Source organism: Hyperoodon ampullatus, assembly GCF_949752795.1.
Source record: "Hyperoodon ampullatus genome assembly, chromosome: 6".
Lineage (NCBI taxonomy): Eukaryota > Metazoa > Chordata > Mammalia > Artiodactyla > Ziphiidae > Hyperoodon > Hyperoodon ampullatus.
This window is the reverse complement of record NC_136919.1, coordinates 21,156,875-21,182,838: the sequence shown is the minus strand read 5'-3', so window position 1 is coordinate 21,182,838 and position 25,964 is coordinate 21,156,875. Positions and strand designations below refer to the sequence as shown.

General features: G+C 44.2%; 1 pseudogene across 1 annotated transcript in view; it reads left to right on the top strand.

The window, feature by feature from the left end:
- The window catches only part of LOC307054782 (protein SPATA31F1-like), a 32,279-nt pseudogene extending 11,744 nt beyond the window's left edge, over positions 1 to 20,535 (top strand). The window contains exons 2-6 of the transcript in view: positions 14,845 to 14,890; positions 15,433 to 15,493; positions 16,455 to 16,557; positions 17,006 to 17,948; positions 18,248 to 20,535. The product of the transcript in view is annotated as a protein SPATA31F1-like (transcript). The remainder of the gene's footprint in view (positions 1 to 14,844; positions 14,891 to 15,432; positions 15,494 to 16,454; positions 16,558 to 17,005; positions 17,949 to 18,247) is intronic.
- Positions 20,536 to 25,964: the final 5,429 nt, after the last annotated feature.

Sequence of the window (25,964 nt, the reverse complement as noted above, 5' to 3'; positions counted from 1 at the left end):
ATCTATCTACCTAGTAGGTTTCTTGAAAGCAGCATATTGTTATATAGTTTGGTCTTTTAAAAATTGAATGTGAGAATTTCTTTGTTTTAATTGGTATGTATAGACCATTTATATTTACTGTGATAATTGAAATGGTTAGATTTAGTTGTACATTTTATTATTTTCCTGTTTGTCTTTGTTTCTTGCTCCTCTTTCCTGGCTTCTATTGGAATTTTTGCATATTTACTAATATTCTGTTTTAACTTATTTACTGGCTTTTGGCCATGTAGCTTTGCATCATTTTTAGTGGTCGCTCCAGTGATTATAATATATAATACATACCCAGCTCTCACAGTCTATTTAGATTTAATATCACTTAGAGTGAAACACAGGAGCCTTGCAACCACAAAGCTCCCTTTATCATGTCCCTTTATCAGTGTCTTATGTATTACATCTATAAATACAATGTTGTAATTGTTGGTTTCAACATTCACACATATATTAAAGTACTTAAGAGTAGAAAAATAGTCTATTTATCCTGATATTTACCCTTTCTGTTGTTCTTCCTTAATTCTTGAAGTTTCAGCTTTCCTTCTGGGATCATGTCTCTTAGGCCTGAAGAACTTCCTTTAGAATATCTTTTAGAGCAGGTCTACTGGTGATAGATTCTGTTAGTTTTCTTTCTTATGAGAATGTTTCTAGTTCATCTTCATTTTAAAAAACTTTTAAAATTAAGATATAGTTGAGGTACAATATTATATAAGTTACAGGTGTACAACAGTGATTTATAATTTTTTTTTTAGTGATTTACAATTTTTTAAGGTTATACTCCATTTATAGTTATTGTAAAATATTAGCTATATTCCCTCTGTGTTTGTATAATATATCCTTGTGGCTTATTTATTTTATTTTATTTTAATTTTTTTAAAACTTTATTTATTTTTGGCTGCGTTGGGTCTTCGTTGCTGCGCACGGGCTTTCTCTAGTTGTGGTGAGCGGGGGCTACTCTTCGTTACAGTGCACGGGCTTCTCATTGCGATGGCTTCTCTTTGTTGTGGAGCACGGGCTGTAGGTGTGTGGCTTCAGTAGTTGCAGCACGTGGGCTCTAGAGTGCAGGCTCAGTAGTTGTGGCGCATGGGCTCAGTTGCTCCGTGACGTGTGAGATCTTCTCGGACCAGGGCTCAAACCCATGTTGCCTGCATTGGCAGGCAGATTCTTAACCACTGCACCACCAGGAAAGTCCCTGATTTTATACATAATAGTTTGTACTTCTTAATCTGCTATCCCTATCTTGCCCCTCCCCACTTCCCTCTCCCCACTGGTAACTACTAGTTTGCTCTCTATATTGTGAGTCTGTTTCCTTTTTGTTATATTTGCTGGTTTGTTTTATTTTTTAGATTCCACATATAAGTGATACCATACAGTATTTGCCTTTCTCTGTCTGACTTATTTCACTTAGCATAAGTACCCTCTAAGTCCATCCATGTTGCAAATGGCAAAATTTCATTCTTTTTTATGGCTGAGTAATATTCCATTGTATATATATACCACATCTTTATCTAGTCATCTGTTGATTGACACATTGCTTCCATATCTTGACTGTTTGAACACTGGGGTGCATGTTAGTTCATCTTCATTTTTGAAGGACATTTTAGCTGGCTATAACATTGTGGAATTTTAACACTTTAAAGATGTTGTTACACTGTCTTCTGGCCTCTATGGTTTTTGATGAGAAATTCAGTCATTCAAACTGTAACGTAGTATTTTTCTTTTTTTTGTTGTTAATTTTTATTGGAGTTAGCTGTTTTGCAGTGTTGTGTTAGCTTCTATTGCACAGCAAAATGAATCAGCCATACATGTACATATATCCCCTCCCTTTTGGATTTTCCTCCCATTTAAGACGCCACAGTGCATTAAGTAGAGTTCCCTGTGCTATACAGTATGTTCCCCTCAGTTGTCTATTTTTTTTTTTTTTTTTTGGTACGCGGGCCTCTCACTGTTGTGGCCTCTCCCGTTGTGGAGCACAGACTCCAGACGCGCAGGCTCAGCAGCCGTAGCTCACGGGCCCAGCCGCTCCGCGGCATGTGGGATCTTCCCGGACCGAGGCCCGAACCCGTGTCCCCTGCTTTGGCAGGCGGATTCTCAACCACTGTGCCACCAGGGAAGCCCTCAGTTGTCTATTTTATGCATAGTATCAATAGTGTATATGTGTCAATCCCAATCTCCCAATTCCTCCCACCTCACCCCTTTCAAAAGCCCCTTGGTATCCATACATTTGTCTCTACGTCTGTGTCTCTATTCTGCATTGCAAATAAGGTCATCTGTACCATTTTTCTAGATTCCACATATACATGTTACTATATGATATTTGCTTTTCTCTTTCTGACTTACTTCACTCTGTATGACACTCTGTAGGTCCATCCACGTCTCTACAAATGACCCAATTTCATTCCTTTTTATGGCTGAGTAATATTCCATTGTATATATGTACCACATCTTCTTTATCCATTCATCTGTCGATGGACATTTAGGTTGCTTCCATGACCTGGCTATTGTAAATGGTGCTGCAATGAACACTGGGGTGCATGTGTCTTTTTGAATTATGGTTTTCTCAGGGTATATGCCCAGTAGTGGGATTGCTGGGTCATATGGTAGTTCTACTTTTAGTTTTTTTTTTTTTTTTTTTTTTTTTGCGGTATGCGGGCCTCTCACTGTTGTGGCCTCTCCTGTTGCGGAGTACAGGCTCTGGACGTGCAGGCTCAGCGGCCATGGCTCACGGGCCCAGCCGCCCCGCGGCATGTGGGATCCTCCCGGACCGGGGCGTGAACCTGTGTCCCCTGCATTGGCAGGTGGACTCTCAACCACTGCGCCACCAGGGAAGCCCTACTTTTAGTTTTTTAAGGAACCTCCATACTGTTTTCCATAGTGGCTGTATCAGTTTGCATTCCCACCAACAGTGTAAGAGGGTTCCCTTTTCTCCACATGCTATCCAGCATTTATTGTTTGTAGATTTTTGGTGATGGCCATTCTGACCAGGGTGAGGTGATATCTCATTGTAGTTTTTTTTTTTTTTTTTTTTTTTTTTTTTTTTTTATTTTTTATTTTTTGCAGTACGCGGGCCTCTCACTGCTGTGGCCTCTCCCGTTGCAGAGCACAGGCTCCGGACGCGCAGGCTCAGCGGCCATGGCCCACGGGCCCAGTCGCTCCGCGGCATGTGGGATCCTCCCGGACCGGGCCACGAGCCCGCGTCCCCTGCATCGGCAGGCGGACTCCCAACCACTGCGCCACCAGGGAAGCCCCTCATTGTAGTTTTGATTTGCATTTCTCTAATAATTAGTGATGTTGAGCATCCTTTCATGTGTTTGTTGGCCATCTGTATGTCTTCTTTGGAGAAATGTCTATTTAGGTCTTCCACCCATTTTTGGATTGGGTTGTTTGTTTTTTTTTTGATATTGAGCTGCATGAGCTGCTTGTATATTTTTGAGATTAATCCTTTGTCAGTTGCTTCATTTGCAAATATTTTCTCCCATTCTGAGGGTTGTTTTTTCATCTTGTTTATGGTTTCCTTTGCTGTGCAAAAGCTTTTAAGTTTCATTAGGTCCCATTTGTTTATTTTTGTTTTTATTTCCATTTCTCTAGGAGGTGGGTCAAAAAGGATCTTGCTGTGATTTATGTCCTAGAGTGTTCTGCCTATGTTTTCTGCTAAGAATTTGATAGTTTCTGGACTTACATTTAGGTCTTTAATCCATTTTGAGCTTATTTTTGTGTATGGTCTTAGGGAGTGATATAATTTCATACTTTTACATGTACCTGTCCAGTTTTCCCAGCACCACTTATTGAAGAGGCTTTCCTTTCTCCACTGTACATTCCTGCCTCCTTTATCAAAGATAAGGTGACCATATGTGTGTGAGTTTATCTCTGGGCTTTCTATCCTGTTCCATTGATCTATATTTCTGTTTTTGTGCCAGTACCATACTGTTTTGATTACTGTAGCTTTGTAGTAGAGTCTGAAGTCAGGGAGCCTGATTCCTCTAGTTCTGTTTTTCTTTCTCAAGATCGCTTTGGCTATTTGGGGTCTTTTGTGTTTCCATGTAAATTGTAAAAATTTATGATCTAGTTCTGTGAAAAATGCCATTAGTAATTTGATAGGGATTGCATTGACTCTGTAGATTGCTTTGGGTAGTATAGACATTTTCACAGTATTGATTCTTCCAATCCAAGAACATGGTATGTCTCTCCATCTGTTTGTGTCATCTTTGATTTCTTTCATCAGTATCTTATAGTTTTCTGTGTACAGGTCTTTTGCCTCCTTAGGTAGGTTTATTCCTAGGTATTTAATCTTTTTTTGTTGCAGTGGTAAATGGGATTGTTTCCTTAATTTTTCTTTCTAATCTTTCGTTGTTAGTGTATAGCAACGCAAGAGATTTCTCTGTATTAATTTTGTGTCCTGCAACTTTACTTAATTCATTGATTTGTTCTAGTAGTTTTCTGGTGCCATCTTCAGGATTTTCTTTTAATTTATTTTTTGGCTGCATTGGGTCTTCATTTCTGTGTGCAGGCTTTCTCTAGTTGCTGTGAGCAGGGGCTACTCTTCGTTGTGGTGTGCAGGCTTCTCATTGTGGTGGCTTCTCTTGTTGCAGAGCACAGGCTCTAGGTGCTCAGGCTTCAGTAGTTGCAGCATGCAGGCCCTAGAGCACACAGGCTTCAGTAGTTGTGGCGCACGGGCTCAGTAGTTGTGGCACGCAGCCTCAAGGGCATGCAGGCTTCAGTAGTTGTGACACACGGGCTCAGTAGTTGTGGCTTGCGGGCTTAGTTGCTCCATGGCATGTGGGATCTTCCCGGACCAGGGATCGAACCCATGTCCCCTGCATTGGCAGTGGGTTCTTAACCACAGTGCCGCCAGGGAAATCCCTTTAGGATTTTCTTTGTATAGTATCATGTCATCTGCAAACAGTGACAGTTTTACTTCTTTTTTTCCAATTTATATTTCTTTTATTTCATTTTCTTCTCTGATTGCCGTGGCTAGGACTTCCAAAACTATGTTGAATAATAGTGGCGAGAGTGGACACCCTTGTCTTGTTCCTCATCTTAGAGGAAATACTTTCAGTTTTTCACCATTGAGAATAATGTTTCCTGTGGGTTTGTCATATATGGCCTTTATTATGTTGAGGTTGGTTTCCCTTTATGCCCACTTTCTGGAGACTTTTTATCATAAAAAGGGTGTTGAATTTTGTCAAAAGCTTTTTCTGCATCTATTGAGTTGATCATATGGTTTTTTTGTTTTTTGGGTTTTTTTTTTGCGGTACGCGGGCCTTTCACTGTTGTGGCCTTTCCTGTTACGGAGCACAGGCTCTGGACATGCAGGCTCAGCGGCCATGGCTCACGGGCCTAGCCGCTCCGTGGCATGTGGGATCTTCCCAGACCAGGGCACGAACTTGTGTCCCCTGCATCGGCAGGTGGCCTCTCAACCACTGCGCCACCAGGGAAGCCCGATAATATGGTTTTTATTCTTCAATTTTTTAATATGGTGTATCACACTGATTGATTTGCATATATTGAAGAATCCTTGCATCCCTGGATAAATCCCATTTGATCATGGTGCATGATCCTTTTAATGTATTGTTGGATTCGGTTTGCTAGTATTTTGTTGAAGATTTTTGCGTCTATGTTCATCAGTGGTATTGACCTGTAATTTTCTTTCTTTGTGATATCTTTGTCTGGTTTTGGTATCGGGGTGATGGTAGCCTCCTAGAATCAGTTTGGGATTATCCATCCTCTGCGATTTTTTGGAAGAGTTTGAGAAGGATAGGTGTTAGCTCTTCTCTAAACCTTTGATAGAATTCACCTGTGAAGACATCTGGTCCTAGATTTTTGTTTGTTGGAAGATTTTTAATGACAGTTTCATTACTTGTGATTTGTCTGTTCATATTTTCTATTTTTTCCTGGTTCAGTCTGGGAAGGTCGTACATTTCTAAGAATTTGTCCATTTCTTCCAGTTTGTCCATTTTATTGGCATATAGTTGCTTGTAGTACTCTCTTATGATCCTTTGTATGTCTGTGATGTCAGTTGTAACTTCTCCTTTTTTATTTCTAATTTTATTGATTTGAGTCCTCTGTGTAATGTAGTATTTTTCTCTTGTTGTTTTCAAGATTTCTTTATCTTTGGTTTTAAGAAACTTTTAAGAAACTTGATTATGATGTGTCTGGGCATGGTTTTCTTTTAATTTGTCCTGTTTGGAGCTCATTGAACATTTTGAATTTGTAAGTTTATGACTTTTATTAAGTTTGAGCAATTTTCAAGTCATTGTCTCTGAAATTATTATGAAATCCTTACAATTATTATGAAATACTTACAATCCTTACAATTCTAGAACTCATAAGCTAAAATTATATTTCCAGATCTTTAACCTTAAGAGCTTAATCATTAAACAAATGATTAAGTTAGTTAATTAACCATCTTTGGATACCTGAACTATTTCTAAGAAACAGATGCATAAATACTGCTCACTAAATATAATTTTGATTTACCCTCATTTCTTGGAATGGCAGTATATTAACAAATACGAAAAAATATGCAAATTCACCGGATGATTATTTAAGATGATATGTAGTAGATGCCCATGGAAAAACTACGTAAATCACTCTTGCTTTTCTGTCTTCTAGTTTTCTCCTATGTCTGGAGAAAAGAAAAGCTGGTTACTTTAGTTAAAGATGATCATTAATATAATTGGTTGACTATTCTAGGCATTTTTCTCTGTTTCTTCAGTAACTAGAACAATGCCTTTAACATACACCAAAGCACCCAGTTAAAATCTGTTGAATCAACTGTGGCAGTGAAGATAAACACCAAGATTGAGCCTAAGCTATCTTTACAACAAGAAGTACCCCTTTCGCAATTTAAAAACATTTGTTTTCTGGGGTATGGGTGGGGTATGGTATTAGCTCCATAAGTTAGAAGAGAAAGGACAAACTTACAGAAAGAAAAAATTCCAATAAAGAAATTAATAGGACTGGGAGGATAAGAAAATAAGACACCAAAAGAAAAAAAAAATACAAAAAGAGGACTAAATTGGGTGAAAGGAAGGACAAATGAAAAGACATAGAATGTGACGGATAAAACATAGCAGTTTGAAACACTAGCCTTTTACCCATGAATGTTTTATTATTAGAAAAAGAACTTTCCAAGGTCAATAGGACAATCAATTATCAACTACTTAAAATACTAATGATGTGTAGGAGTTTCACATTTGGGCTTTGGACAGAGGTTCAGCTCAACAGCTTCTCACTCCCTTTCCTCTCTTTCTTCTCCTCCTCACCTCTACTCCTTCCTCTCTCTTTCCTTCCCATTCCCTCAGGACTACCTGTGCACACACCCACAAAGATCAAAAAGTCTGTAGAGAAATGCACCCACGCAGACATTTATACCTAGAAACACATATGGTCAGATTCAGGAGACCCATCTACACAGTTCATGTCCACGTGATGCAGAAAAACACACCCACAAGGAGATATCCACAACCTCAGTTTTCACACAAAGACAAAAAGAAATCTAAACCTCACTTCATTGAGATCGAATATATACAAAATAAAATGTACCCATAGTAAAATAAATATTTCAGGAGTCCTTCTGTTATTTCCACATATCATTACACAGAGGCACCAGCCGCTTTATCCATGCTGACTGCTGCATGTGGATCACTCTCTTCAAATTCCACGTATTAAAATCCTCTGTCTGCTTCAAGCACCAGTTTAAATGCCATTTTCTACAACATGGAGCTTTCCCAGATCACTTCAGCCAAAAATAACCTCTCTCCTCTTTAGAGGAGATTTTTTTTTTTTTTTTGTGGTACGCGGGTCTCTCACTTTTGTGGCTTCTCCCATTGCGGAGCACAGGCTCCGGACGCGCAGGCTCAGCGGCCACGGCTCACAGGCCCAGCCGCTCCGCGGCATGTGGGATCTTCCCAGACCGGGGCACGAACCCGCGTCCCCTGCATCGGCAGGCGGACTCTCAACCACTGCGCCACCAGGGAAGCCCTAGAGGAGATTTATGTAGTAGTTTATCTGTACCAGGCACATTGTGAGATGTTTTGAGTGTTTCTGTATAACTAACTGTTATTTCCTGCTTTTAAGTTATTGGGATTCACTTATGGATAACATTTATTACTCTCCCCCCCCACCCAAATGCTTTATTCAATAAATAGCCTTTGATAGATACTACTCTGTACTAATGGGAAAAAACTGAGGCACCCAGAGGAAAGTAGCTCAGACTGAGAAATAGTGGTGCTGCTCTCCTCTGTGAGGAGGCCGGGGATTGTGGTCTTTGCAGCAGCCTCATGTTTAGAATTGCCCTCCCTGCCTCTGCAACTGGTCAGGAGAGTGGAGACTAACTAGGAGGAATGGAAAGGAGGGAGAACTAGGAGTCAGTGTTCCTCAGCTGTACAAGTAGAAAGACTACATCTTGTCAAGGTTCTCTGAGCCAGTCGGTTTCCTGAAGAAACCAACTGTATTTAAACTGAATTACCAACTGAAATTAAACTGAAAGGAGTCTGAGGCATAAAATCGTCATGCTAATTTACAAATTTATATTGAGAAATATAATCCCGAGGGACCTGGAATACTCCTACATGCTAGTCAGGTCATTCTCTTCGTATAGGTCCATTTACACTGTAAGTTACATTCTAGTCAGAAGGCACTTGATGAGCCTGTAATCAAGCCAGGCATGTGAATGGGACAGTCTCAGATGCTAATGTCACTGGGCTGTTGCCCCTGGGGGACATACCTGATGAGAAGTAGGTATGACCTGGACGACATTGGACACCTTTGGACCCAGCCTTGCTGTTTGGCTCCTGTTTTAGAGTCCTTTTATTACTGTGGCCCTTCTTTTCAAAAACAACTGGACATGTGAGTAGTCTGCAGTTTCAAACACCTTATAATCATATGTTATGTCCATTTCCTCTCAACTTGATTGAATTGAAGGTTGCAAGACTTAGTGGAGTTTAGAAACAAACTTTTTATCCATCACTAAGTTGCTACGTGACCTCAGGCTAGTGTTACTTTACTTACAGGTGATTCAGTTTCCTCGTATATAACATGGCAAAACAGTACCTGGGTCTGGTTGAGGGTAAGGACTGAATGAGGTGATGTGTGTAAAGGGCCTGGCACATAGTACTTTTTCTCAGTCAGGGTCAATTCTCCTTTCCTCCTTGTGTTCCTGAATTCTTAACTTCCATTTACAGATCACTGTCTAAGTTAGGTCATTGCCAGAGATGGCCAAACTCACCTATTATAGGAGAATTTTTTTTTTATAACATCATCCGCAGATAGTTGCTTCAAATTTCATCCAGCAATCCCACTTCTGGTTATATATCTGAAGGAAGTGATATCACTATCTCCAAGAGATATCTGTACACGCATGCTCATTGCAGCATTATTTATAATAGCTAAGACATGGAAACAACCTAAGCGTCCACTGACAGATGAATGGATAAAGAAGATGATATCATGGAATATTTTTCAGCCATAAAAAAGAAGGAAATCCTGCCATTTGCAACAACACGGATAGACCTTGACAGCATTATGCTAAGTGAAGTAAGTCAGACAGAGAAAGGCAAATATTGTGTGATCTCACTTATATATGGAATCTAAAAAAAACACCAAACTCATTCAAACAGAATAGATTGGTGGTTGCCAGTGTCAGGGAGTGGGGTTGGGAGAAATGGATGAAGGCGATCAAAAGGGACAAAATGCCAGTTATAAGATTAATAAGTTCTGGGGGTCTAATGTATAGCCTGGTGACTGTAGTTAATATGTTTGAAAGTTGCAGAAAGAGTAGATCTTAAAAGTTCTTATTACACGAAAAAAATTATAACTCTGAGGTGATGGATGTTAACTAAACTTATTGTGGTAACCATTTCACAATACCTACATACATCAAATTATTATGTTGTTCCCCTTAAACTAATACAATGTTATGTGCCAATTATATCTCAATAAAACTTGGGTGGGAGGAAGAATTGTTGCCCTTTGGAGGCCATTTGCTCCCCAGTACACACCCCAAAGCCCAGTGCTCTATTGCTTGAGGATTATTTTTGACACTTATTTAATACATAGATTGAAAGACTGTGCCCCTAGAGATTCTGATTCATTAAGTCTGGGGTGAGGCCAGGAAATGTATATTTTCACAAGCTTCCCAGTGATTCTGATGTAAGGCCAGGATTGAGAGCCATTGGAACAGACGGCCTTTTAAAGTTCCTGAAACGGAGTCCTCGGGACTCATTGGGTGGGCACGTGCTGCCCTCTAGTGCCTCTAGCTGCTTGCTACACTTCTGCGTAGCGCAGTAACCTGCTGTGAAGCGCTGGTGGTCTTGCAGATACTACTCTGGGGTGTGTCCAACTCTTCCTGTCCAACTCTTGGGCATTAATAAAAATGCTAGCATATAAAAATGTTGCTTCTGAATGGAAGAAGCTATGCCTCTGTCCCCATCACCTGAGACATCTAAGGTATTCACTAGTGTTTTCTGAGAATGAGACACAGCAAAACTCCTAAGTAAGGCTTGTGTGGAGGGACAAAATCACATCAGTGTCCTGTCAGGATTTTTCTTTATCGGGCTGTGATATGACCCATGGTGCATATGAATCAGTAATCACGAACAGTTTCCTGAAGAAATCCTACTATTACAGTAATTGTGGCACTGGAGCATTATCATGCAAGCAGGGTCCAGCTTTACCAAGTTTTCTAGAAACAGACGAATCTGAATCCTTTACAGTAGTGTAACCCTCCAGAGTCCACAGAGGCCTTTGATGTACTTCATCTCCCTTGTTTGCCGTTCAGGATACACCACGAGGCAGGAAGGGCAAAGCTGAAGGTCCACGCCCACATCATTAAAAGCAACAGTGGCCATCATCAAAAAATCTACAAACAGTAGATGCTGGAGAGGGTGTGGAGAAAAGGGAACCCTCTTGCACTGTTGGTGGGAATGTAAATTGATACAGCCACTGTGGAGAACACTATGGAGGTTCCTTAAAAAACTAAATCTAGAACTACCATATGACCCAGCCATCCCACTACTGGACATATACCCTGAGAAAACCATAATTCAAAAAGAGTCATGTACCACAATGTTCACTGCAGCTCTGTTTACAATAGCCAGGACATGGAAGCAACCTAAAGTGTCCATCGACAGATGAATGGATAAAGAAGATGTGGCACATATATACCACGGAATATTACTCAGCCATAAAAAGAAACGAAATTGAGTTATTTGTAGTGAGGTGGATGGACCTAGAGTCTGTCATACAGAGTGAAGTAAGTCAGAAAGAGAAAAACAAATACCGTATGCTAACACATATATATGGAATCTAAAACAAAAACAACAACAAAAAAAACTGGTTCTGAAGAACCTAGGGACAGGACGGGAATAAAGATGCAGACGTAGAGAATGGACTTGAGGACATGGGGAGAGGGAAGGGTAAGCTGGGACGAAGTGAGAGAGCGGCATGGACATATATATACACTACCAGATGTAAAATAGCTAGTGGGAAGCAGCCGCATAGCACAGGGAGATCAGCTCGGTGCTTTGTGACCACCTAGAGGGGTGGGATAGGGAGGGTGGGATAGGGAGGGTGGGAGGGGAGACGCAAGAGGGAGGAGATATGGGGATATATGTATACGTACAGCTGATTCACTTTGTCATACAGCAGAAACTAATGCACCATTGTAAAGCAATTATACTCCAATAAAGATGTTAAAAAAAAAAAAAAAAAAAGACAGTGTGTGGACTTCCCTGGTGGTGTAGTGGTTAAGAATACGCCTGCCAATGCAGGGGACACAGGTTCGATCCTTGGTCTGGGAAGATCCCACATGCCACGGAGCAACTAAGCCCGTGTGCAACAGCTACTGAGACTGTGCTCTAGAGCCCACGAGCCACAACTACTGAGCCCGTGTGCAACAGCTACTGAGACTGTGCTCTAGAGCCCACGAGCCACAACTACTGAGCCCGCGTGCAACAACTACTGAAGCCCGTGCGTCTAGAGCCCATGCTCCGCAACAAGAGAAGCCACCACAATGAGGGGCCCGCGTACCGCAGCAAAGACCCAACGCAGCCCAAAATAAATAGATTAAATAAATTAATTTAAGAAAAAAGAAATGATCCATTAAAAAAAGAAAAACGATGGTGTGTTCATTACATGAATGTGCCCTTGTTTAGGAAGACGCTGATCCCACTGTCCTATCCACACAAGCACCCTCTGTCAGTGGGTACCAAATCAATAAATAAACCAGTACTAAAAGTCTACTCTGCAGAAAGGCATAAGATTGTCATTTGACTCTACCTCAGCTCTGAGACAGAGGAGCAAGGGTGGATAAGTTGCTATAGAGCAGTTTGCAGCATATGGTTTTAACAGTTTGGTGGGATGACAGTGGCTGTGGATTATCTGTTAAATAAATAGTATACTCGTTGGAGCTGGTGCCAATGTTGCCAAATTTGGTGATTTTGTCTGGGGCAAAGAGGTCAGGCTAATGGAAGACTAAGCAGTGTTGCAGCAGTAGCTGCAGGAAGCAGGAGCTGGTTGTGTAGGAGATATAGTGTTCTAGGCACCTCCTCTTCATTCCATTGGTAACCCTGGGGTTCTGGGGATGGCCGAACGAGCAACATCTGACACTGGACCTATAAGACTGAATGAAGTTTATTAATTACCTACATTCATAGTCCAGGGAAGGAGGACCCCAAGCACCACGCAGTGCCATACCGGGTCAGGTTAACGGGAGACTGAGAACCTTTGCAGCAGCATAGAGGCCGGCAGCAGCTGCAGGAAGCTGGAGCTTGGTTTGATAGGAATAACAACAGTAATAAAAGATTCAAGCCACTTTGTACGTATCTTGATCTACTGCTAAAAAGCTGATGCAAGATGCTTTTTCACTGATTATTGTTTACCTGTCATTCAGTGCTCTTTAGTTGGAAAAGTCTTCTCATTCCTGTATTATGGAATTTACAAGTTCAGGAAAGATGTTGAAATGGCTCAAATTCATCCCGTCTTCAGGGTGAGACTCTTCTTAAATTATCTTAAATGTAAGGATCTATTTTGTATTTATTTTGTTCTGTAAAAAAAGGGCATTTAAGAAAAACATTCACTAATCCATTTTTTTGCCAAATTATTTTCAGAATATTCTTCCTTATAGGTAGCAAAAAATCCCCTCATGCTAACGATTGGGTTTTCTTGGCCTTTTGTTTTTTAAATTGCGGTAAAATATACTCAATATAAACTTTACTATTTTAACCACTTTTAAGTGTACTTGTCACTGACATTAAGGACATTGACAGTGCTGTGCAACCATCACCACCATCTGTTTTCAGAACTTTTTCATCATCCCATACAGAAACTTTGTACCCATTAAATAACTCCCTACACCTCTCTTTCCCAACTCCTAGTAAGGCTGGTTTTTGATTCAACTCTTAATAAGGTGGGTTCTTGATTGTGAATTAATCTTGTCTTTGAAACTAGGTTTTTAAGTGTCTTGAGAGCAGGCAGGTAACATAACTCAAATGTCTTTGTACCTTTGACACTGTCCAGCTTAGGGATGAGACTGGGAGGACTCCTTCTTTAACTCTCAGTAAGTTATTTAAAAGAACAGAAGCTATGTCCTTTCCTTGACACATTAATCACTGTTCTTTTCCTGAACCTCTTGATACTGACCACCTATTGCCTGTGGCATCAAAACCTTCACTGTCCAAGACTTAACAAGACAATGTGTGCACTGTCCTCTTGTGTGTTTTCTAGTTATCTTCCCAGTACAGGTGATATAGTTCATGGAGTTCCTCTGTAGTAGGAGGAAGACAGACAGTAGCCACTGTCTGTTTTAGGGCAGACTCAGTTATCTGGGGATAGATGCCAGACTGTTATCTGAAAGAAGAAGGCTGAGCCAACAGGATATAGAGAATAGAGCATGAAAGAGTATTTGCTTCCTGTGACTTGGCACCTTTAGGCTCAGGCTCTGCACTGTGTCACATGAGTTTCTCCTAGACAAATAAAGGTCTGTGATGCTATGCATGATGGGAAACAGGAGGGCTTTGTGATGCAGTCTACTGGTCTGGTTCTGTGCTCTGTGAGGCAGAGATGATAGGTCTAGAATTTGGAGGCATTAGGTTCTAAGACCCTGAAAGCCTAGGAAGCCTAGAAAGGGGGATGGCTAGTGAGGTTTAGATTATGTTGAGGCCTACCTTTATTCTGTGGGATGTTGGATATCCTCTTTACATTTATGGCTGCATCATCATTATTGCATTAATTATTTGGCAAGTGAGAAAGAATCACCAAGATTTAAGATTAGGACCTAACAGGAGCTGCTGCTGGGTAGGGAAACACTATGACTACGACTGAACCAATTAAGCCTTAAACAAGGTTTTATCCCCTCACTGTCTCTTGTTACTCTTAACCCCTTACCCCTGTTTTTTTTTTTTTGTTTTTTTTTTTAATGGAGGAAGTTTCCTCATTGGATCCCAGAACAGCTTCATACTTGGGTGATTCTTCTGGTTGGTGGACATTTAGGGCCTTGGATGGCTAAAGTCCTTTGGCTACTGTGCCACCCATCCTTTATTCTGTTCTTCCCTTTCTCTTGTCTTATCCTGATCTCTCCACAGAACTTGTTCAGGGAATGGGGGTGGAGGTATGGAGTATGAAGAGCCTAAAAATGAATCAGAAATAAGAGAAAGGAAATGATGGTGTGAAAAAGGTAGAGTAGGAAAAAGCAAGGTAGGAGAATGTGTAAAATTGGAACACAGAAAAAGCTAGGGAAATATTTGCAGGTTTTGTCTCAGTTTAGACATGAAAAGAAGAGAGCACCCCAGCTTCACACTCTCTTTTGCCTTTCAGCGTCACCGGAGAGTCAAACAAAGGGCTAAAGATAAAACATCAAGAGGTAACGTCCCAGTCTCTGCTCTGACTTCTGTCCACTGTGGGTGAGGCTCCCATGAACCCTGTCCCTCAATGACCCCTGGTGCCAGGCACCAAGTGCTCTAACCACTGAAGGCCCAGTTCCCCAAGTGGACAAATTCTCCCAGAAGACTTTTTTGGGTGGGAAATCAGAGCCTGGGAATATTCCAGAATTCTCCACCTTACCCCTGGGAGTGAAGAGGAAGTAGGGGAGTGAGTTAGTAAGGGCTCTGTCCTTAACTATGTCATTTACTAGTTTTATGACCCCGTGAACGTCACTTCAGCTCTCAGTCTTGTTATCCATAAAATGGGCATGATGATGCTGTCTCACTCACAGTGTGGTTGTGAAGGTCAAAGGAGATTAGGTCCAGGAGAGCACATCATACCTGGTTACGTTGTAGTCAGACGTGCGTCAGAGCACTGGCTGTTGGGGTTTGCAGTCTCCTGTCATTCAAAGATCTCCAGCTTCCTGTAGGATGTCCCTGAATCCTCTCCTGTTCCATGTAACACTGTCTCCTGGTTTCTCAGCTAGGAGACTTTCCCGGGAAGAAGCGGAGAAGCCATGGGAGCTGCTGTCTGTCATGAGGAGGTGATCTCTTGCTCTTTGCAGTCTCCCAACTCCCAGCCTGGCCTGTGATCATTTCTCCACTTGGCCTGGGGCAGGGTTGGGGAGGAGCATAATGGCTGGGAGGTAGCCAGACACAGTGGAGCCTGGACACTGGTTGAGGGTTCCCAGAGGAGAGGGTGGGATCAGACGTCTCAGGAGACAGGAGTCCTGCAGTTCTGCTCTGGGCTAGGCTCACGAAGGTCCTGGAATTCAGGATTTGACTAGTGCAGGATTTAAAACTACATGGGTTTTCACTCAACCACAAGACAAGTTAGGAGGCTAGATAATTAAGTGCATAAATCAGTCATCATTTACATATTCTCTTTACAGCTAGACCCTTTCAAGGGCAGACCCCTGGACCCTGCTGACATACCTCCTCTGGTTTTATCTTCAGGGAGGCCAGTTCCTGGGACAGCCCTCAGGCAGGAGCTTGTCATATTATCCCCCTCTTAAGATGTCTAGAGAATAGGGATTGGCTTCCAAGAGATGTTGTGTATGCCCTGTAATCCCCAGAATGCAGAGTTCCCACAAGGACCTCCGTAGCCCCAAATGAGGCTGACTCCAGGTTCTATCTGGTGGTGTTCCTGGTGCTGCACCATCAGGTAACCATGGGCTCCCCCATCTGCCTGGTTGCCTTCTCCTAGTTCAGCTTCTCAGCACAGGTCAGCAGAGAACTCACCCACCTCCCAGGCTCTCAAGGCCCTGCGTTCCTTTCAGTTGTCTGAGACTTTGCCCAACAAGCCCCAGGCTCTCAGCCCAGCACACCATAACTTGCCAAATGACATTTCCCTAGGAAGACAAGTAGATGAGTAAACACCCAGTGGGTGCAGGCCTCAGAGTTTACAGGGCTAAGGGGGGCAGTGTCAATCTCCAGGCCACACACTTGAAAAGAGGCAGATGTCATTCCATCAGTTACAAACGGTTGCCATGTTTCCCTTCCCAGCCAGGACTGGCTTCCTCAGGAGGGGAGCGTGCGGCAGATCCTGTGTGCAGATCCCTGCTGCCAAACCTGCAACGCTGTGGCTCTGGAGATTGAGCAGGTAGTGGTGGGTGAGAACACTCTGATCTCCCCCACTTCAGGGGGGTCATCGCAGGGCTCTTCTTGCCTAGAGGTTTTGTCCATGTCTAATGTGTCTTTTTTTTTTTTTTCCCCAGCTTATTTATTTATTTAGATGTTGGGGGTAGGAGTTTATTAATTAATTTATTTATTTTTGCTGTGTTGGGTCTTCGTTTCTGTGCGAGGGCTTTCTCTAGTTGTGGCAAGCGGGGGCTGCTCTTCATTGCGGTGCGCGGGCCTCTCACTATCGCGGCCTCTCTTGTTGCGGAGCACAGGCTCCAGACGCGCAGGCTCAGTAGTTGTGGCTCACGGGCCTAGTTGCTCCGTGGCATGTGGGATCCTCCCAGACCAGGGCTCGAACCCGTGTCCCCTGCATTAGCAGGCAGACTCTCAACCACTGCACCACCAGGGAAGCCCCTAATGTGTCTTTTGAACAGAGTCTGGAGCATGGCCCACACTCCAAAGACCTTTCACTTCCATCTGCTACCCTCACAGTGTCACAGAAATCCTTAACCCAGTCAGCTGCACAGTCAACTGGTGCAGCCAGCATCCATGATTTCTGGGCTGAACACCTCATGCTAAGGCAGGGATTTCAAGTGCCAGAGGTGCCCAGGGGGCCAGAGACTATGTTTTCTTCAAGGATTGAGGAACCTAGGGTTTCAGTGAAGCTGCAGGAGATGATGCAGAGCAACCTCAACCTTGTCTGTGAGAACCAAGGCCATCAGCCTTTAAATTCCCAGGTCTCTCCGCTGACCCTGAACCAAGAAATTACTACCCTGATACATCCTGTGGCCTTGCAGATGGTCACTGTCCTCCCTGCTCACCTGCCGTCCCTGAGTCCTGAAGTCCTGAGGCTTCTTGAGCTACATGTAAAAAAAATGGATGCATTTCCAGAGGTGGGGGCTCCCCAGACGTGTGGAAGAGTCTCTGAGGCAGCTTATGCCAAATCCACCATTATTTTACCAACCTGTATATAACCAACCAGTTTCTTTCATTCAGAATGATACTTCTCAGTTCTCTGTTGAGAGATTTGGGACCATTTCATACCAGAACTGGGGTCCATGTATGGCTGGCCAGCCTACCCAGGCCTTCTGGGTTTCTGAATGGTCCATTATGGACCCAGAACAAATACACTGTTACCAGCAAATCCCAAACCATATGGCTCTTGCCTTGCCCTCTTTAGCCCTTAAGGAATTAAGTGGCCTCTATCTAATGCCTGGGCAACAGGCTAATGACTCAGTGGGCCATGTGCAGCCAAAATATAGCCAGCTATTCTGTGGTCTTCCTTCTCTGCACAGTGAGTCCCTGGGTGACGCCTTCTTGGGTTCTCAAGGCCTCTCCATGAATGAGAACATGTCCAAGCCCCGCTTAAAGGACCCTTTTTTTTTTTGCATTTTTTTTGCATTTTTTTTATTAGTTTCTGCTTTATAACAAAGTGAATCAGTCATACATATACATCTGTTCCCACATCCCTTCCCTCATGCATCTCCCTCCCTCCCACCCTCCCCATCCCACCCCTCCAGGCGATCACAAAGCACCGAGCTGATCTCCCTGTGCTCTGCGGCTGCTTCCCACTATCTACCTTACGTTTGGTAGTGTATATATGTCCATGCCTCTCTTTCGCTGTATCACAGCTTACCCTTCCCCCTCCCCATATCCTCAGGTCCATTCTCAAGTAGGTCCCATTCTTCCCGCAGCAGCATGCCAGGAGGCAGCTGGAATTCCACCTCCAGAGACAGTTGATTCACCACTGCCAGGGCCTGCCGCAGAAGATCCAACAGTCCATTCAATTGTTCCTGTCCCCCACTAACCAGCAGACTATGTCCCAGAGCAGCACATTCCTAGACAGTGTGAATGGTCCCCGGCCTGCATCTCTAGAGGCCACTGGGGCTGATGACCCATTCTCACCCATTGTGGACCCAGTGACAGTCCCCATGCCACACTTGTTTGACCAGACCAAGGCAATATTGCAGAGCCATATCGACTCCAAATGTGGGCAGATTCACCAGGGCAACATCCCTGCCTGTGTATATAGCTCTTGGGAGTGCATAATTCCTGGGGGCCTGGAAGTGGCTCCCTTCACCTGCATCCCAGAAAGCAAGCCCCTGGAACTACAGGCAGCAAGTGACTCGGACCTACAACAGAAAATTACACCCTGGATGCCAACGGCCCTTGATCAGCAGCAACAAACCTCACCAGATGCTGTCATTGAACGTCCTAAGCTGCTCCGAGCCCTGTCCGAGGGAGCCATTGAGAAACTGGAGACAACTTTACGGCACAAGTGTCTGGCCTTCTTGTTAGGGCTGCCGGCTCTTTATTATGTGGCTCCCTCTAGGGTCATGGCCCCAGCAGTCACTTCCCAAGCTATGATCACAGAGATGGTACCTAGGCCTATCAAATTCCCAACAGAACCTCTGACTCAGATGACCTCACCTGAAGAGCAGGGTCTAAGTCCTGGGTCAGGCTTTCAAGATGCCAACAAGGCTTGTGCAGACATTGCAGATGAATTCCAGGCTGAAGTGCAGGTGGAAGAAGTAATTGAGATGGTGCCTCTAGAAAGTCAGACAGAGCCTGCGAGGCCCTCCTCACTTGGAGAACACATCTTGGCCAAACTAAATTTCCATCTGAGAAAGAAGAGGCTAGAGATACAACTGGGAATTCCCATAAAGGCAAGGAAGTCCAGGAAACAACAACTTGTAGCAACCTCAGAGAACATATGCACACAGGAGTCTCTTGGGAGTCTAAACAACCAAGGAAACACACTGCTCCAGGAACTCCCCATCCCACGAGATATGCCGCGTGCCCCAGATCCAGAATGCCTCTATCTCAAAGAACAGCTGGCCACTGAGTTGAAGGCAGTATATCAGAAACAGAAGCAACCCAGTTCCAGTGCAGTATCCCATGGTTCTGTCCACTGGGCCTCCAATATCTCGCAACCCAGTGGGGACCTGACAGAGGCCCAGGTGCTTTGTGGTCAGCTGGAGGCCAGTGTGAACAACCACAGCCTGAAGGAGCCCTGGAGCCCTGAGCCCCAAAGCCCTGACAAGAGCAAGGACTTAGCCCAAGTACCCATACTGGCAGAAAAGAGAGAGGAACCAGGCAAACCCAAATCGGCCGGGGACCACAGAGAAGGGGATGCCACGTTTGCAGTCTCCTCCACAAGAAAGAAAAGCCACTCTGCTGAAACCGAGAGGCCAGAAGGGATGCTTCTGAATGGGACACCCTGCAGCCCCTGGCAACGGAGACATCGCTTTCACCCTGGTGCTCCCTGTCAACACTGTCCCCAGCATCGCCCTCAGCTTAAACTCCCAGAGCTACCTCCTGGAGTCCCTGGGGGGAAAGACTCTGAGAAGAATGACCTGCAAGACAGTCAAGCCAAGCTCAATGTCATCCTCAAACCAGCAAGGGTTCCTGAGAATGCCCAGCCTGTGGTGCCTCAGGTGTCACAGGGCCAGCCTTTCCTGGGCCAACTCACTCCGGGTAAGCCGTTGCAGGGCCAAACTTTACAAGGTCAGGTTTTTCAGGGGCAGGTGATGCAAGGCCGTACTCAAAAGAGGCCCAGCTTTTCAGAATCTGGCTGGAGAAATAAGATGAAATCTTTTCTGCACTTTATTAACCCCAAGACAAAAGGCAAAGGGCATGAGGAGTCCATGTCCTCCACATCTGAGAAAGTGGCCAACACCAGAAAAGAAAATGTGGAAAAGAGCCTGGCTTCAGCCAGAAGTCCCAAGGGGCAAACTAAGATGGAGAAGACAAGAGGGGACCCTAAGGCCTAGTTTCCGCCCACTGAGAAGCAGGTGGGCTTGGCGTTCTTGGATGTGCCCCACTCCCCAGACAGTAAGCTCCGGCACCGCCCCTGCTCCCATCAACTCCACTCTGCCTCAGTCCTGGGCATCCCCTGCCGCTGCCCTCGGCACTGCACTGTCCTCGAGTGGCTTGTGTCACCCAACCAGGGAACCCACCCTAATTCCCAACTCTCACCTCTGGAGGGAAGCACTGGTCTGCTCAAGAAGACCCAGCTCAGTCAAGAGACTTTGTAGTCTATCCAACGTCAGCATTCCTTGAAGAGGACTGCTACTGTCATTTTCATTGATGTGCAGGTGGACAGAGGTGCCACCCAAAATACACTGTATATCTCTAAGCAGAGAGGTGTCTGTCTGCTCCTTCTCTCCACTGCGGTGTGTTCAAGGAAGGCATAAAGGGGCTTCCCTGGTGGCGCAGTGGTTGAGAGTCCGCCTGCCGATGCAGGGGAAACGGGTTCGTGCCCCGGTCTGGGAAGATCCCACATGCCGCGGAGCGGCTGGGCCCGTGAGCCATGGCCGCTGGGCCTGTGCGTCCGGAGCCTGTGCTCCGCAACGGGAGAGGCCACAACAGTGAGAGGCCCACATACCACAAAAAAAAAAAAAAAAAAAAAAAGGAAGGCATAAGGGAGGTAAATGTCCTTCCTATCTGGGGAAGGGGCTTTAACCCACACTTAAGCTGGGTAGCATTCCACCCCACCCCCACCCTGGACTACGGGTAAAGGGACTTGAACAGAGAAGGAAGGCCCTTGTCTAAGGTACATTGAAGGTAGAGGTCAGGCTTGAATTTTATCATGGTGCCCTTCGGCCCAGAGGAGCAATGTGGACATGAGGCTAGAACTGTCAAGGAGGAGTGGCCAGGAATCTCACAGGCAAAATTCACTGATGACTTCTATATGTGCCCACACTCTGGAAGGGAGGTTTTTAGGAGAGTGCCAGTGTTCCAGCCTTGAGCAGGTGCTTTGTGTTTATCAACAGCATATAGGTAATATGACAACAGTCAAAAGCAAATGATAGAGTCTCCCCTCTCTGCTCCCTGTTGGTTATTGGTTAGATATTTCTGGAGAACTCACTTGGGAGGCTGCTGTAGCTCTCTTGCCTCTATCCCACCTCCACTGTCTATCAGCTGCATGGACTGAATGACACTGGGAATGAAGATCACAGTAGAACATGGAGAGGGGCTGGTCCCCACTCCCAAGGGTAGGCAGGGAGAGAAGCAGGGAGAGAGAGCATGTAGATGGAGGTCTGAATATCTGGGGTAGAAGTTGACATGTTCCTGAAGAGGGCATGATAAGAGAAAAGGCTGGTTAGCTGTGCACTCTAAAGAACCTTGAGCCAGGAAGCCAACCCAATACCCAAGTGCTTTTAGGGGATGGAGATGAATAAACTGAGTTTTGGTCTGTTGTCCATAGTGTGATGAAGAGCAGTGAGTTGAGCCTTGTTTTCAAAGGCAATGCATATTAATTTACAATTTCTGAATACTCACCCTCAACCCCACAAAACTGTTTTCCAGTGTCAGGGATTGGTATAACTATAAATCTGTGTTTTTGCTCAGCTCAAACATGAAGTCAATGACTGTGTTCTAATCTTGATATATCTCAACTTTGCCCCCTTTTTTCTGTGTTTACTGCCTCTGCTTGTTAGATTACTCATCCATTCTTGCCTAAATAATACAATAGTGTCTCATATCCCCAGGGCTTAGGATAGTGGTGGCATAATAATACCTTAATAGTACTTGAATTGAAAGTCTGGGCTTAGGAGGCAGACAAATCATTACATTAGTATGATGAGTGCTATGGAATAGGGAATGCTGACACACGATTACTGGGTACTCAGCTCATGAGGACCTCAGGTCACAATAAAAATAACCTTGATTATGCTGTACACCTTAAAATTATACAGTGCTGTATGTCAATTATATCTCAAAACTGGACAAAAAAGAACTTAAAAAATAATTTTGAGAAATATCTTAACACTCAGTTAAAATATTTACTTACTATATGCAAGGGACCATAGCTAACATGACAAAGACACAGGACTTGCACAATGGAGCTCATGATTGCATGGGATAGTCTCACATGCCCAAATTGTCTAATCAACACATATACTTGAATGTCCAATATTCACCTCAAACTATAGAACAAAGAACTCCTGATTCCCTGCTCCAAGCCATCATCTAATGACACATATGAAACAGTCTCCAATCACCGTATTCCCAACATCACTTAATGGCAGCTCCATCTTTCTAGTTGTTCAGGACAAAAACATTGGTGTCATCCTTGACATTGTTTCCCTAACTGTCCATATCCAGTCCATCCTGTTGTCTCTACCTTCTGAAATGAATTCAGAACATGACGACGTCTCTCACTCACTCTGCTGCTATGATTACTGCAGTAGCATCATAACTAATCTCCCAGCTTCTGCCTGAGACCATACTTCCAACAGTCTATTCTCAGCACAGAAATTTGATGGTCCTCAGGGAAGGTCCTGGCTGTAGAAGACTAGATAGAAAGATAGATTAAGATTGAATGATGATGATGATGATGAAGATGAATATGAATATGAAGGAGGAAGAGGAGAAGAATGAAAGAAAGGAAGAAAGAAGGAAAGAAAAAGAAGGAAGAAAGGAAGGAAGGAAGGAAGGAAGAAAGAGAAAGGGAGGGAGGGAAGGAAGGAAAGAAGGAAGGGAGAAAGATACGTAAAACCATGAGACTGGATGAGATCACCAAGGCAATGATCGTAAATGAAGGGAAGATCTAAAGACAGGCTCTGGGACACCCCAACATTAAGAATTTGGAGGACAAAGTAGGAACGAATAAGCAGAGACTGAGAAGTAGCAGCCAGTGAGGTAGGAGGAAAACCAGGAGACTGTGGCATACTGGAAGGCAAGAGAGGAAAGTATTTCAAGGAGAAAGTGATCAACTGCATGAAAAGTCGCCAATCCACCAAGTAAGATGAGGACTCAGAGTTGATCGTTAGATTTAACAACACAGAGATCATTCATGGCCTTGAGAAGAATAGACTCAGGTGAGAAGTGGAGGTAAAAGCATGACGGGAGTGGATTCGAGAGAGAGGAAGAGCAATTGGTGATAGCAAGTGTAATCAACTGCTTTAGGGAGCTTTGTTCCACAGAGGGGCAGAAAAATGAGATAGCATCAAGAGGGCTTTTTAAAGGTAGGAGATATAGCATGTTGGATGTTGACGGAAAAGATCCAGTCTAGAGGAATAAACTGATGATGGAGGAGAGAAAGGGAGAAGTGCTAGAGCAATGTTGTGGTGCAGAAGTAACATAATAGGAGTGAGTCACAGGTTGAGGGGTTGGCCTTGGCTAAAAGCACAGACGTTTCACTGATGGTAAGTAGAGACAAGGTGACAGTAATGTGGAGGGACTCTGTGTATCATGAGAAGAGTGGTTTTTCTACAATTAAAAGAGCAGGGCAAATACCTAAGGGGGTGAATGAGGAACTGGGAAGGATCATGGCTGGGGGGAGGGGCTGATACATAGAACCAAAGCCGGAGACAAAATGGAATTCTGGAAGTTGCCATGGCAAGGTTTTTTATTAGGGCCTAAGGAGTTGATAGCAGCATGTGAGCCCAGGTGGGCAGAAAAAAAAGTTGAAGTTGGTGATCACCTGGTAACAGGTATGGCATCCTAGTGTTCAGCCAGGGACCAGGGAGTTTTGGTGTTTGGAGGAGAGAACTGGGAAGCAGAAAGACAAAGAGGCTGCCCTGAGTGGATGGGAGGGAACTCTGTTTTGGACACCTCATTTCTCTCAGAAGTTGGCACCCCTGTAGTCCCACTTTCTGACCTACCACAGAGGAGAGAGTAAGGGCAGGAAGTGCTGTGGCTTCCTCGTGGTGTGGTATGGGGGACTGTGGGATGCCCCCGCCTCAGTGTTTCCTAAGGAAACCCAAGATGGCTCAACATACCATCAAACCAGGAGGTGGGGGCAGGAATCTCTTCCCCTGATAGGACTCAGCACTTAGCACAGTGTATCCACTGCTAGCAGGATGCAGAAAAGCCAGATGGGAAGAAGCATGAATGTGTCCCTCCTCTGAATGGTGATTCTGTGCCTAAGGGTTGGGGGCCCAGCCCCTGGGGGTAGAGAGATGAGCTGGAACCAAGACCTTCAGGATTCTCAAGTCTCAGCAGAGTTAAGAGCTGAGAGAAGACAGGGTCAGAGCCTATAATTCACGCAGGATGTTGTAGAGGGATGAAGCCTTGCTCATTCCATCCTGTAACCCTAGCACAAGCCCCGCCTTCCAGCTCCCCCTAGGCTCAAGAGGTAAAATCAGAATGAAAACTCTCATGGCAGGGCACAAACTCAAGTATTTACTCTTCCAGAATTGGTGGTAGATTCTAGGAGTACATCAATGCTTGCTTGGGAACTTTGGAGTTTCCTCTACCCTCTGAGGTACCACATTGTCATGGCGAAAGGTTTTGACCTTCTGGAGCCCTTCTCCTGGTCTCTGAGGAAAGCATTTCAGAATTCTATAGAGAGAATTTAAGGCAACTGCCTTCCTGCAGTGGAGGAGAATGGCTTCTCCACAAAATCACTTCTGTGAAACACTAAGTCCTAGAGAACAGGGAGCGTGGCTGCTTCCTTTTTGTACCTCCTCACTGCAGCCCGCACAGAGAGGGCAACAAACACAGGACGGGCACAGGAATAAACCCCACAGAGATGCTGCATCCTGCACCATGTGAGAGAACAATAAGGATAATCTTATTTTAATAAGCCAAATCCTCTTAAATTTTATAAATATTTATAGCACAAAAGTGTACAGATTTTTACACAAAATATCATGGGTTTGATTCTCATCAACATTTCTAGTCTTAATTTCTAGGATTAAAATCTGTTAACTCAGGGGCTTCCCTGGTGGCGCAGTGGTTGAGAGTCCGCCTGCCGATGCAGGGGACACGGGTTCGTGCCCCGATCCGGGAAGATCCCACATGCCGCGGAGCGTCTGGGCCCGTGAGCCATGGCCGCTGAGCCTGTGCGTCCGGAGCCTGTGCCCCGCAACGGGAGAGGCCACGTGAGGGGCCCGCGTAAAGCAAAAAAAAAAAAAAAAAAAAAAAAAATCTGTTAACTCAAAAAGAAAACAATTTAAAATAACAGATTATCCTTGTGATTCTAACTTAAAGTATATAATTATATAAATGTTTTATTCATGTAAGCTGGGATTTACATCCTCACCACTCTGAGGTCTGTTTTTTCTCCTCCTCCATGCAAACACGGTAAGAAAATGACTGATTAGTATAACTCAATTACCAGTAAACAGGTGAATGCCTAATTTCTGGGTGCTGTTTCCTTTTGTGTACCAGCTATCTCACTTTCCCTGGAGGTATTATGTACTTTCACACCTATATGTGTTTCTTCAGGCTTTTCTAGACACCCATTTCTGCTTGGAAAAACTTAACCCATCCTTTAAGGCACAACGGAAATGTGCCCTTGGCTGACGTTTTCCCCCTCCTCCTCTAAAAGCAGGGTTTTCTATGTCCTCTGTGGTGTTCTGCTTTCCCTGCCCTGAAATAGGTATGTATGACTGCCAATGGTAGGATCATGCATCCATAAAGGCACAGTGTCCGGTCCATAAT